The sequence below is a fragment of the Hakea prostrata genome, chromosome 2 (genome assembly GCF_041222555.1).
Source record: "Hakea prostrata isolate BN-2017 chromosome 2, UWA_Hpros_2, whole genome shotgun sequence".
In the NCBI taxonomy this organism is placed as follows: domain Eukaryota; kingdom Viridiplantae; phylum Streptophyta; class Magnoliopsida; order Proteales; family Proteaceae; genus Hakea; species Hakea prostrata.
Window position 1 is genome coordinate 41,021,800 of NC_142601.1, and position 14,069 is coordinate 41,035,868.

Consider the following 14,069-nt stretch of genomic DNA (forward strand, 5'->3'; position numbering starts at 1 on the left):
TGCCCTAGAGAAAATCACTGTTGATGTTCTTGATTCCGTTGTTGCTAGGCCATTCGACTCTTCTCTGGTGAAAGCTATTCCCCCAGTGATTGCAAACACCTACAACAAGAGAAAATTCAAATCTCTGCCGCCGATGGTTTGTGGCTCTTCTCCTAAAGTGTCACATCCACCCAGCCAGTACCCTATCTGGCATACCAGAGTGTGTGATCCACAGCCCCGAAGAACAAGTATCGAGGAAATCATCCTCCCACATATGCAATAACATAATCATGAACAGAATATAATCAATGTATAATGAAATGAACAAGAGATCCAAATAAGGAAAGAAATGGCAATGTAATCAGAGTGCGGAAATGATACCAAATGTAGATATAATAAGGAGTAAAGTGAGGCGGATTCTCACTCCACAGTTATAGCAGAATGTAGCTCATAAATCAAAGAGAAAATACAACTGTTCTCAAAGGAAAGTAAGGAAATGATAATCAAACTAAACTAAATGTTTTCTACTTTATAGAGAACGTCTTCATAAACATAGACTTCATCAACCACGCACAGACGTTCCCACTCCACGGAAGAGCTAATCATGGTATGTAACATAATCACACAAGGAATCATCAACGAGATCTTCATAGTTGCCAGCACCTTGCGTATAGTACGCTTCTTCAGCTTACACTTCCTCATATTGCCATTCATAGTATTCAGTACCTGTAGAGTAGTCTAACAAAAGAGATTGCATAAAAAGGAGTGAGTTCAAAAGAACTCAACAAGGTAAGTTAATCGACAACAACATAAATAACATGATTGCAGAACATAACATGATGCAATGCGATATAAAACAAACAATGAATGTATGAATCTAACTCTATGTATGCTGGTCTCTATAGGTAGACATGCTTTAAGTCATAGCACCATACTTCTTTGGGAAGGTCTCAATCACACAACGTCGTTTGGTAATGGGCCCGGCATCCCTCGGGACAATCCATGGCTGGGGTATAAGTCACCGCTCTCTCACATCACCATTGGTCTAAGTATTGGCGCATGTCAAGGTAAAACTTAGCCAAATGCAAGTCATCTACTTAGTCATATCAACTCAGATCCAGATATGTCCATTCCTTGCCCCTGGCAATCCTTTCCTGTATCCTTCACACTAGAGTCAAAATAGTCCCTGACTACGGACTCATCAACCCTATTGGTCATCCACAAATAACAGACGGGAAGCTCTCATGTCCCCTCACGGATTGGTTACCGATCTTGAGCGCCCATGAGCCCAAGTCTACTATTTTCAACCCTACCAACAAATGACCCCCACAATGTGATTCATGTCCTCTCATGGGTTGGTTACCGGTCTTGTGTGCCCATGAATCCCCATTGCTGCCACGGGTCGTTCGGTCTCAAAACCCTTCCGAATCGGGTTTGATATAACAGGAGTATTCCTAGCCAAACACTGCTAGACAAGCCCTAGGTATGACAATAAATGATTTGGGAAAGTGTCAAAGGGCACCATTGGAAACATCCCATACTATTCCCACTGATGTCCAATGACAGAAATGTCGAAAGGACACTTTCCAATCCCAAATCATACATATTCAATCACATTCTCAAATCAGTCACAACATACATAACCGATATCTCATCATATAGAAAGATACCCTAAACAATCAATCGCATATGTAACTGATAAGAATAAGTATTCATAATCAAAAGAATACATGAACATGCTACTACTGTAGTCAAAGTACTTGCATCAGTAATAGAATAATAAGAAAATTCATTTATGGTAGTGAATCTAAGAGAATCCAAATATAGAAACTAAGATTCACACAATCTATGTAATTATGGAAATAACTGTCCACCTTAAATAGCTTTGATGAATATTCAAAGATCAAAGAGAGAGGTTCCAAACTTAGCAAATAAACTCTAAACAATCATAGATACAAACATTAGGAAAGAGGCCTAAAAGATCGAAGATCAAACGAATCAAATCAAGCGAAAAATAGAGCTACTGACTTGCTTGGTCGATTGGGTGGTAGCTTGGTCCAGTCGACCAAGCAATCGACCACCTGAAACAGTACGGAGCAAAAATGTGATTTTTGATCCGAAACTCAATCTACAAGATCCAAAACTCTATGAAACTTGGAGGAAACCTCTAGGACAATATTCTAACACTAAAGTAGTATAGATTAGCCACTAACAATGATAAAAAACACTACTTACTAATTTGAAATCATGACTTTCTAATTTGGTAAAATCCCTAGTTTTCGATGAAAACATACTATGAATCCAAAGGAAAACTAAAGATGATCAGATCTCATTCTAGTAGATGACAAGCAAGAGATCATACATGAGAACATCATGCAAAATAGATCTGTCATGCTTAAGAAATCGAATCTAGAGAGTGATCATAGTTTAATGAGAGTTTTACAAGGATCATGGCAAAGATCAATGTAAATGTCATAAAACCTTAATAATGGAAGGAGATTATAGAAGAGATGGTTGCAAGAATGCAACATCTTCCTCATAGTCTCAATCAAGAATAAATCATAGAAGTAGATCTATATGACATAAGAACGATTACTAACCTTAGATTGAAGGATCGAAGATGAGAAGCTTGAAATCTTGCAATGTTCTTCACAAACTCCAAGGAGAGGCTTTGAGAGAGTCTTCCCACGTTCTCTGAGGGTTTTAGAAACAAAGGAGGCTATGAAACTCATACTCATATTAAATAGAGCACCAACAGACCTAAACAGAAGATTCTGTCAGATTCTGACCCTGTTGGTCGATTTGTTGGTCGATTTGCCCAATCGACCACCCAGTCGACCAAGCCAGTCAGCAAAGCAAAGACAGGGAGTTGAAGGCCCAACTCAAGTCCAAACCTAATGAGCTTCTCCCAAAACAACATATGACTTACCTAGTATAGAGAAATGCCTTCGAATCATGTCTAACTATATTTCAAGTCCATCAACTAGACTCATCTTCAACTAGGTGCAGTTTCCTTTCTAGTTCTGAACAAGCTTCCAAGTATGGAACTGTAACACCCGCAACTAAAGCATAGGGGTAGTCTTGGCATTTTGTATTGATATTCAAATAATTACCGTTAAAAACCGAACTAGTATGGAATTAACATAGTTACTAGAATTTATTTGCTAAATTCAATCATAGATCATAGATTGAGGATTAGCTAAACGGTTAACAAGAACCTTGAATAAAGAAAGAGGTCCAGGGTTCAATGCTCATAACTACATAAATTATATTACATATTTTGATATTGTTTTAATCCCACCCGGATCGAATTTAGAATCTGAGGGATTTCATGCGTAGAAGTCAAAAACATTGCATAAATAAAAGAATGATTAAATGATAAAGAAAATATTGCATAAATAGGGAATAAAGGACAAATCAAATATTGCATGAGAGAGAAAATATGTAATCAAATAAAAAGAGGAATCCAATATTGAGGGAATCAAGTATTGAGAGAAACTAAGTATGGGAATTTAGGAGGAGATGGTTGATGGAATCGTGGAGTTTTAGGAGGAGGGAATATTGAGGAGAGAGAAATGGATGGTAGGAGGAGGGAATATTGAGAGGAGAGAGAAATTGATGGTGAAAGAAACGTGAAGTTTACGAGGATTTAGGTGTAGTTTAGGAAGAGACAATATTGAGGATCTTGAGGAATATTGAGGGGAGAGAAGAAAGATGATGAGAATGTCGAGTTAATGGTGAGTATATTAAACAAGAGAATTGAGAGCCTATATTGGTTAAGCAATAATAGAAAAGAAAGACAAGGGTGCAGAGAAAAGAAGAAGATAATTTAGAGCGTTGAAGGCCCTCTATCTAAGGGTGATATTCTTTTTGTGATTTCTCCACGGTAAGTACAATCTTCATACTTTCAATATATTATTGTTTTCTTTTTCTACGATTAGATTTATAGTTTTACATGACTTCTTAGTGATTGATTCTTTTCTTGAATTTATAACTTAGCTTGATTATGATTACGTTTTAGATGATGTTTGATTTACATAGTTTATTAGTATATGATTTATTCATTTGATTTAATAATTTGTTTTTGAGTATAAATACATTTTAGATTTTGTCTATCTTGATTTATTAGTATCTTTTCTTGAGTATATAAATATGTATTCTTTTAGATTATGTTTTATGAAATTATTATGATCTATCAATAATTAATTTCTCCCTTGAATTTATTAATATTTTCTATAAGCATGAATGTATCTTTAGAATTGTGTTTTATCGAGTTATTTATTATTGTATTATGCATCAATTTTATAATGGATTATATCCAAAATTCATCATTTTCATATGATCTTGCATTGTTTGCATATGATTCATTAAGACATGTCATGATCATATTAGCATTATGTGTGATGTTGAATTAGTAGATGTTTTGGATAAGAATGTATGTTAAGGTTGTATAACTTGCGCAGGCCATGTAACGGCATGGAACATACATTGATTCCAAAACATTTGGTTAAGGTAGATGGATGTTGGGCTGTGTAACACGCACAGGCCATGTAACGGCATGGGACATCCGATCGACCTTAGACCATGTATGCATGTGAGATGGTAGTTGTGTTTTTGGATGAGAATGTATGTTAAGGCTGTGTAATGCGCGCAAGCCATGTAATGGCATGGGGCATCCTATCGACCCTAGACCAATGAGTGTATGGTTTATTTATATCTTCTTAGCATCATTGAGTTTCATTCATATCATTGAGCATGCCATGACTTTATTTTCTCATTTATACATGTTAGTTAATTTTATTTGTATAAGATTCTATTTAATTAAATATCAAATATCAAAAGAAAGGAAACTGTTGATATGTGTTAGGTTGTACTTGCTAAGTTTCTTCCTGAAACTTACCCCTTACTTCTACAGATGATGGACTTGATCAGAGGGATGATGGATATTCGGAGGATGAAGATCAAGATCATGTCTACTACATCTCTTAGGATAGATAAATATTGAAATTTCCTATTAGTTGTAAATCTTGGGTTCTAGACCTTACTTGGATTTCATTAAAATTATGAGACAATTCACGGAAGCATTTTGATTTATATTTGAATATTTTTCGCTGCGATCATTTGTATTTTTGGTGGATTTTATTATTCACATTGTCTGTGGATGACCCTCTTAGTGTATTTTGGTTCACTACCTAAGTAATGTCGATCCTTGATCAATGACGACTTTCTCCTTACATGGAGATTGGGGCGTTACAGGAACACCAACATCAACTTCCATGGGTTTTGGGTCAAACACCATGTCTTCCACTGAGATGGCCCATAGTTGGCTTCTTCCTTTACTTTGGGTCTTCGGACCTACAAACAATAGGGTTTCTGGGTCAAGGTCAGGGTTAGGATAGGGCTGGATTTCACACGAAGGCCAGCAACATTCCCTTCTACAGTCTGATCTTTGAGGAATTTGAAGCCTCAATGAAGCTTTCCTTTGCAACCCAAAGACCAGTCAAACAGCTTGCTGCCTTCTCCATTAAACAGCTGCACAATCCTCAAAATCAGCTTGAACCTTCTGACCTTGGTTCAGACTCTCTGAATCTTGTTGATCACCTCTTCGAATGCCTAACAGAGTCTCCCACCTCTGCGATCCATACCTTATTTCAAGCTGAACCATCTTTGCAACATACCACCGATTCTCTCTCTTATCCCATCGATTTCGCCCCTCTCTGCCAAACCCCCTATTTACGATCCCTCAATCCTAATTTCTATCCCTCTTTGGAAGCCCACCACAATTCTTGTCCCAAGCCCATTTCTACTACCCCTTCCTCTATCTTGGGCCCAATTCCCTGCCCCAACCCCAAAACTCTCAAGTTCAGCCCCTCAACCCCTTCCATTCATGGCCCCTCTTCTAGCCCATCTTTTAAGCCGTCTTTTCACATTTTTGAAGCTCAGATCCTAGCCCAAACCCATCCCAACTTTCCCAAATCCTTTAACCCTACTTCTACCACTTTAACCCTCCTTCACTGCCCATCAGCCCATCATTCGCTCTCTTACCATAGGAGCCCGAACCTCTCTCTCTCCCCAGAGCCTTCCCACCGAGCCGCTCTCCTTATGCTCCGAGACTCTCCTGAGCCTGTTTCCTCTCCCTCTAGCCCAACCGTCAACCCCCTCGCCGCCTCTCTCCCTTCCCCCCAGCCCCTTTTTGCTGCCTTCTACCGACTTTCTCGCTACTAAAGCCCAGGTTTGTGATCTGATTCCTATTAAGCTCGCTCCTGACTCTCCGCTCTCCCCTCCTATGCATGATCTCAAGCGTGGCGGGTGTAGAAGAAGTAATCGTACTACTAAAGGGCACAACCCGTTTGGTGACAACTTTCTGGTTGACCTCAAGTCCTCCAAGTGGAAGAAGAAAAAGAAAAAAGAAAATTATGCAAAATAGTTTCTTTTGGCCTCTATTTGGCCCTTTTCTTGGATCCTGTCCTTGCTCTTTTCCTTTGCGATTTCTTGGGCTTGTTGTATGAGCTTTTTTTTTTAATATATTATTTATTCATCCAAAAAAGAACTCCATAGCCCCCCGATGCCCCCCTAAACTCCCTCCTCTCTCTCTTTATCTGTACTTTGTTTCTGGCAGAAAAACAGAAACAACAAAGAGTAGGAAAAAATAAAAAGGAAGGGGGAAAAAAAAAAAGAAGAAAAAAAAAAAGCAGAAAAAAAAAATGAGAGGAATATAGAGTGGTAAAAAGAATCAAAGAAAAAGAAAGAAAAGAGAGAGTTTTGGAGAAGTTCACAATCCTTTCTTAAAATTTGTACCAACCCTTTAACTATTTCCTTCTCATCCTATAGGAATTTTGAACCCTTCAACATATGGATATGGATTTTCCTTGATGCATATTAACACATGTAGTGGTCATGATTCTATATGAAATCATCTGATTTTTCCTTGTGTGTTTCAGGTATGGAAGATGAATCCAATTTGCTTATCTAGAAACTTGAATTGATGTAGAAGTGAATGAGAAAGTTGATTTGTCAAGTCAGAGGGTATGAACTTGATGCAATTGATATCCAAGTTCGTGGAGGCACTTAGCACTGGCATTAGCCTCTATAGGAATATGTAGATTTAACAAGAAACATCAGTCATTTTCAAAGTAAGTTTTGTAAAATTACTAATATTTTTCTTTCCTCCCTTTGTTGTACTTTGTTCATTTGGAATTGTTAGTGGTTCATGTACTTCATAGACCAACTTAACAACTTTTCATTGCACTATATAATGATTAATTGTTATACAATATTTTTCTTTATTTTTATTTTGGTACTTGAAAAATAGTGCATACATATTAGGATTTTTGATAATTCTAAATATTATTTGTCACTTTAGGTGTATGTTTTTCTGGATTAGGATGATGATTTTTATCAATTAAAAAAGGGGGTATTTTTGGTGACAGTTATCTTTTGTACCGTTGCTAAAAATGTGATAAATACCTAATAAAAAAATTCATTTTCGGCGACGGTTTATGAGCAACCGTCTTTAAAAATGCGATTTTCAGCAATGGTTTACAAGAAACCGTCGCCGATAATTGCTCTTTTAGGCGATGGTTTGCGAGAAACCGTTGCCAAAAATATTTTTCCAGTCAAATCCAAAAAATAGTTGCAGATTTTCCGACGACAGTAAGAAATCGTAGGCATTTATTTTTGGCGATGGTTTACGAGTTTTTGGTTATGGTTTCAAATTGTCGTGAAAAATAGGTTTTTTTTTATTCGTGTCATCTAAAGTTTTACATGTTGCAACTTCTACATAGTTCCCTCATTGTGTAAAATCAATCAAACAGCGATTCTCTAAAAGATAAAAATTCAAAAGAAAAAATCATTTAAGTGTCAAAGATTGTTATTAAAGATTTGTAAAATCAAATTGAATTGTTCTCACACTTCTGCAAGGAGATCCGAGATGAGAAGAGCAATAGTGTGAGCCTCGATGAGATGAGCCTCCTCTTGTATGGTAGATGGTCCAATTTTGTTTTTCTAATTTCATTTGAACCAAAACTAATGTTACTCAAATAACACTAATAAAGATACACACCTTTGTAATAATAATTCCTTAGATCAAAAGATTTGTTCAATATAGACATCAAAACAAACAAGGAAAAACCACAAAGGTTAAAAAAATTATAGGATTCTCCCCATGAACAATGTATCATCTAAAAAATTCCACTACAACAATAATTCTTTTAAATATAAAAACACATAAAAAGTAATTTATCCAACAACTGTTCATATGGAAGATAGTGTGTGTGGCAATGCCAACACCAAAAATCCCAACTAAGAGACATTCCCTACAATGATAATGCACTGACTCAGTAAAACAAAACAACTAATAGATTAATTTATTTAAGGAATATATGCACAAAAAATAACAATGAATAATGTGTTACCAAACAAGAATGAGATTACTTCTGTGTAATCTAGACTCTTATTTAACTGGATTAGGTGTTGGTCAATTAAAATATAAATAAAAGTTAATTTCCAAATAAGGTGAACTTGTTTGGTTCTTAGCTAAATTATACGTTGGTTGAATGAAACATAATGGTTTATCATTATCTAATACTAAATTTCGGTCAAACAACAGTTTTGCTAATAAGTCTGCTTTCTCCTGCAATGCATTATAGTTTTGAGCATCCAATTTCCTTTCTTCTTCTATTTGCCTCTCTTTTTTTTTTCCCCCCCTTCCTCTCTCTCTCTCTTTCTTGTTCAACATGTTGGAGTTTTTGAGTCAACGTTGCAAGTTTGCAATCCAACTTAATGTTTTGCTGGGTTTTTATTAGCCCAAAATTCTTTGGATGTACTCCTACTCCCTACAAACGTACCCAATCATGGATATCTGGTCCCAAATTATTTACAATGAAAGGGGAAGATAGCCACCAGAAATGTGACAAACTCAGCAACTTTAAACCCTTGGCTAGAAAGTCAGCCAAGAAGTTTTCATCATCTCTATTTGCAACACAAAAACAAATGGAAGAAAATTTTTAACCAGGGAGAGGATCTCCTCAACAAGGCTACTGCTGGTCCAAACTAGTGAATGAAACAGCCCATTAAGGGCCAAAATTGCAGGCTTGTAATCAGATCTGATGATCAGTTTTTTGATATGTAAAGAAGAGGCTAAGAGAAAAGAATTCCTTACGGGCCTCAAGTTCTAAAACATAGATTAAAGTCATCCAATCTTGCACTGATGAGACTTGGAACTCTGAGGTGTTGAGGAGCAGGGGATACTTTCCAAGAAGACTTTGCTTCAATCCTGCGCATTAAATATGCATGACTGTTATGTGAGACAACTCTGGTTGTACGATTTCGATCTTGACCCTTGATATTCAACGTTTGAGATCGAAATCTCAACTGGAATTTCGGATCCGATGGTCCGAAATTCTGCATGAGACTAATGCACAGGACTGAAGCAATTTCGATTTCAAGAAGGCTTGTATTTTGCATAGACTGCAGAGCACAACATTTTTGCATGTTTGCATTTTTGCCTTTTTGCATGCATCACTGTCAGCGAAAGGCCCAAATGAAACTCTCTATATTTAAAACAATCTCATCAGACACCCCAACTCCAGGCCCAATATCTGATCTCAGTTTTCTAATTTGACTGGACCCAGTTAGTGACACACTACTTAAAATGGGACAACCCAAACTTGAATTTATTTAGTCTTGGACTTCATGGTGTGATGTTAAGAGAAGATAATACCACACCCTCCCCCCATATAAACTGAGTCCGGATCCTCACCCTGTCAGGGGACCACAGACTGCTCCCCAACGGCTTTCCAACCACACAAACACGTGGGGCCCACAGGTGAAAATTTGAAGTTTTTTTTAATTTTTTTTTAAAATGTTTTTCACCTGTGGGCCCCACGTATTTGTGTGGTTGGGAAGCCGTCGGGGAGCAGTCTGTGGTCCCCTGACAGGGTGAGGATCTGGACTCATATAAACCTACTTGATTCCAAGGAGAATGAAAAGAAGAAAAAAAATGCACTTACAACATATTTTGATTTTGCATATCAAAATTGCAAGGAAGAGAATTTGGGAGGATGTAGACCTTAGAATCTTTCTTACCTCAACTCCGTGCTCTAAAATATATATCAATGACAATGACACCCCATATTTTACAATAATCGATGCATGGAACCTTTTTGCATGTAGTCATGGACCCTTCCACCTTAAATATCAAAATCAAAGCATATACTTAGAACATTTTGGATACCAATAAAAATCCCATGAGATTAAAACTAGGGAAATGGGCAAACTTTTACAATAAATATTTCATTTGTACGTAAAAGGAAAGGGAAAATAGTAATTAAAAAACACTCAAGAGAAGGTCAAATTCGGCGCATCTCGAGTGTTTACTTGTCTTTTGTGTTTTTGGGATAGAATTTTACTTGTTGAATGCTTGATTACGGCATTAAACCCGAAAAGAGTCCTTTATAAATAAAGGCAAGGTAGTAATACATTTACCTTTTTTGGTACCTTTTTCTAAACCTTATTTAGGTTCTTTTGGTATTGATTCTCATTCTCTATTATGCCTATTTAAAATAAATAAGTACAAGAATTCATTATTGGTCAAGAATGAAAAATGGTTTGGTGAATTTTGTCAAAAATAAATTATGGAATGAAAAATAAGTTTAATTTGTCAAAACAAAAAATTGTTAGAAATGATAGTGAGCAAGTGAGAAAAGAGAAAAGAAAAAAAAAGTACGGTTTTTTAGAAAAATAAGTGTATTGACTAGTTTACCCTCATCTTAACTATAATATTTTAAGTAAACCTTTGCATAAATGAAGATAATAAAATTATCACCATAATCCATAATAGACAAAAAGTGTATTATGGATTTTAGAGGCTTTTCTATTATTTTAAATAAAGACAAAATTGATAATAGATGCCAAATAATTTAAAATTCTCATAATTGAGAATGATAATTGATACCAAAAAGAGCCTTAACACATATGAGAGCCTTATGTGGGAATGCAACTTTTATATTAACATAATCCTGATGGCCAAGTCATATTCGCTACGGCAGGGAAATGTGAGGATTCTAATGTTCTACGCATATGTGGGCTACAAAGGGCAGCATATCATGGATACCCACAAATACAGATCCAATCTGATTTACATTTTGCAATTCAAATCCTCATTGGGAGCATGCAAAGCCCATGGGCAGCAAGAGGTATTGTATAAGATATTCTTGATATCAAACTGGGATTTCATCGGTGTGTATTAAAGCATCGTGTAAGAGAATCCAACTTTTCTGCTGACTTTTAAGCAAGCTATGCGATCTCCCTTGGAGAAACTCAGTTGTGCCCTAGCGATCTTCCCCCGGATCTGATTCGACTTGTTCACCAAGATGCTGGTGGGAAACGCTACCAACGCTTGTATTTTTTTTCTTCTTTTCTTTTCCAGTTTAATATAAAGCACATTTTCACCAAAAAAACAAACACTTTTATATTAACAGTAATTTCAGTTGAACTCTCTGAAGTTTGATTACAGTCAGATTCGATTCGGAAAAAAAAATGTATTTTTTTAATTGAATCCCTTGTGATATTAAAAATATCAAATAAGGTCACTGTTAACTCATCCAATCAAATCACATTTGTAAAATTAGGTAAAATGGAAATACGAAAACAACCCAATTAATCATTGACCTGGGAAGATTAGTTTGGGATGAAATGCTTCCATTAGGAAAAGGACTAAACAAGTCAACAGAAAAGTAAAACCAGCACCTTAGAAAAGTTTTGTGAATAGTTGTGTATTGATGTGTTCCACTCGTTTTCCAAGCAAATTTTCATACATTAATTCATTAAACTAAGAAAACTTTTTAACTTTTCATTTAAATTCTAACCTTACACTGAATGTAGAAGTCTTTCGAGCACACTAGCTTGCATGACATCAGGGTTTATTAATTGCTCTTTTGCAGTGGGAATCTACTGTGTAATGGTCATCAACATGGACAAAACTACCAAAAGATGCAATTTTTAGCACAAGTTTTCTGTAATTAAACAATCTGAATGGCTAGACTTCTAGTGATTATAAAAATAAGAAAAACATGGTTGACATATAATTCAGAAGATAACTACAAAAAGATCAGAGTTTATGTTAACACAGAGAGAGGGAGAGAGAGAGAATCTCCAAGCCAACCCCAAACTTAGGTACTAAAAGTTTACAATAAATCTAACAGGCCAAACCCAGAACTAAATCCTAAAAGGGTACAAGAACTCTACATGTTTATGTTGATCAAGATGCCAGTAGTTCATAATTCAACTTCTCCCAGGAGTCTTTGGGTCATGGTGGTTGTTTGCTCCTGTTCCTGGGTAGTCATTGCTCTGAATTTGCATTCTTCCTCTAATAATTGTCTCCTCTAAGTCCAATCCATAGTTTCCTTCATTTGTAAAACCCTGCATCATTCAAACAATAGCTTACTTCGTAACCATCCACTTTTGCAATAAACTAAAAAACACACCCAGAAGGGGGAGAGAGAGGGGGAAGGAATACCTGTTCCACAAATTCTTGGAATGATGGGTCTTGACTGCCTTCTCTGTGAAAAGCTGTGAATCATAAAACATGCACATCAGGTTAACATGAAAGATCAAAGAGAAGCAAGAAAAAAACCCATTTGAATAAATGACAAAAAGATCGAACAGAACTACAGAAGTAAACCCTTACCAGATTCATGGGGAACTGGTCTGGAAGAAAGAACATAGGAGAAACCCAGGAAGAATATGAGAAGTCCAAGCAAAGCTTTATGTTCCATGGGAGACGATGGAGTAGTAGCAGCTGCAGATCGAAAATAGGATAGACGATGGTAATACAGTGTGATTGGTTCTGCAATGCGATGATGATGATGATGATGTTGAGAAGGTGGCCAGTTGGGTTAAATATAGTGCAAGAGAGGGCCAGGTATGGTTTATAATGCTTTAAAGTCAACTGAGATTTTATATTGCGAGGTGTGAGTGCCCAGACCAGTTGCGCACTCGCCTAACTCTATTTGCTTTTGTTTCTTATTTCTTTTCTAATAATGCTTCCACGTGATCCACATCTACAAAACATTGTACTATTTGAATACATATACGTACCTATATTTGTACATAATTTTATATTTGTACATAAATTTTTGTCAATCAGTCTTAAAAGACCGGAACTCATAGACCTAAGGAATGGGAAAGGAAGAAACAAAGCTTCAAATTTAATACCTCTTTAGTGTTACTACTTCTACATAAAAAGCATCTTATTGTCTTTATATAAGAAACAATATGGTTAATCTGGTCGTGAGATTGGACCACAAAGAAGCACAGCCCTATATTTTAGGTATGTGACCAATGTCCTAACATTTAGGGCTTACTCCGAATGTGTTGTTTGATCTTGAGGGTAGGCCACCCTTGGGGTAATGGATCCCAACTTAAGTTGATTTTGATTCTTAATCATTTTCATGTATATTCAAAATCTAATATTTTCTAATAATTTTTTTGGATACCATAAAAAAAATGTATATATGTACAATCATACAGATAACGATTGTTGGTTTTTTTTTTGGTAAACACTACATTCTAGACCATATATATTTTTTTGGATATGAGGTTCATCCTGGCCGCCAGCTTTCGCGCACCACGATTTACATCCTCAAGGGAGCTTTTTTATATTAATGCCACTGATGGGTGTGAACCCAAGACCTCCTCCCCTAGGCTGCGTTTGTTTGCTGGAATAAAGGTGGGGTGGGAAAAAAGGGGTGGGAAAATTCTTGAAAAATGTGTAAATTTCTTACTTTTCCTTTAAATCCTAAAATGGTAGAGTGTTTGGTTGCTTGGGGTGGGAAAGTGGGAGAATCAAGGAACCTTGTCTGCTGATGTGGCAGTTCAACTTTCCCACCCCATGCTATTTTAAAACCCCACATATTTGGTAGGATTTTGAGGAAAAGTTGGGAAAAGTAAAAAGTGGGACCCACCCCATCACTTTTCCACAAAACCCTTTCCTTTCCTTTTCTCCTCCCTCACCCCACTACATGTAGGACCCACATGTTTTTTTTTCCCACCCCTTTTTTCCCACCCCACCTTTGCAAACAAACGCAGCC

At 36.5% G+C, this 14,069-nt stretch overlaps 1 long non-coding RNA gene across 1 annotated transcript; it reads right to left on the reverse strand.

Moving 5' to 3' along the window:
• Positions 1-11,812: 11,812 nt before the first annotated feature.
• LOC149024372 (uncharacterized) lies at positions 11,813-12,883 on the reverse strand. Its single transcript, XR_016171432.1, has 3 exons — positions 12,668-12,883; positions 12,497-12,549; positions 11,813-12,399 (listed from the first exon to the last, which is right to left on the reverse strand). It is a non-coding gene; the product is annotated as an uncharacterized LOC149024372 (long non-coding RNA).
• Between the last annotated feature and the right edge of the window lie 1,186 nt (positions 12,884-14,069).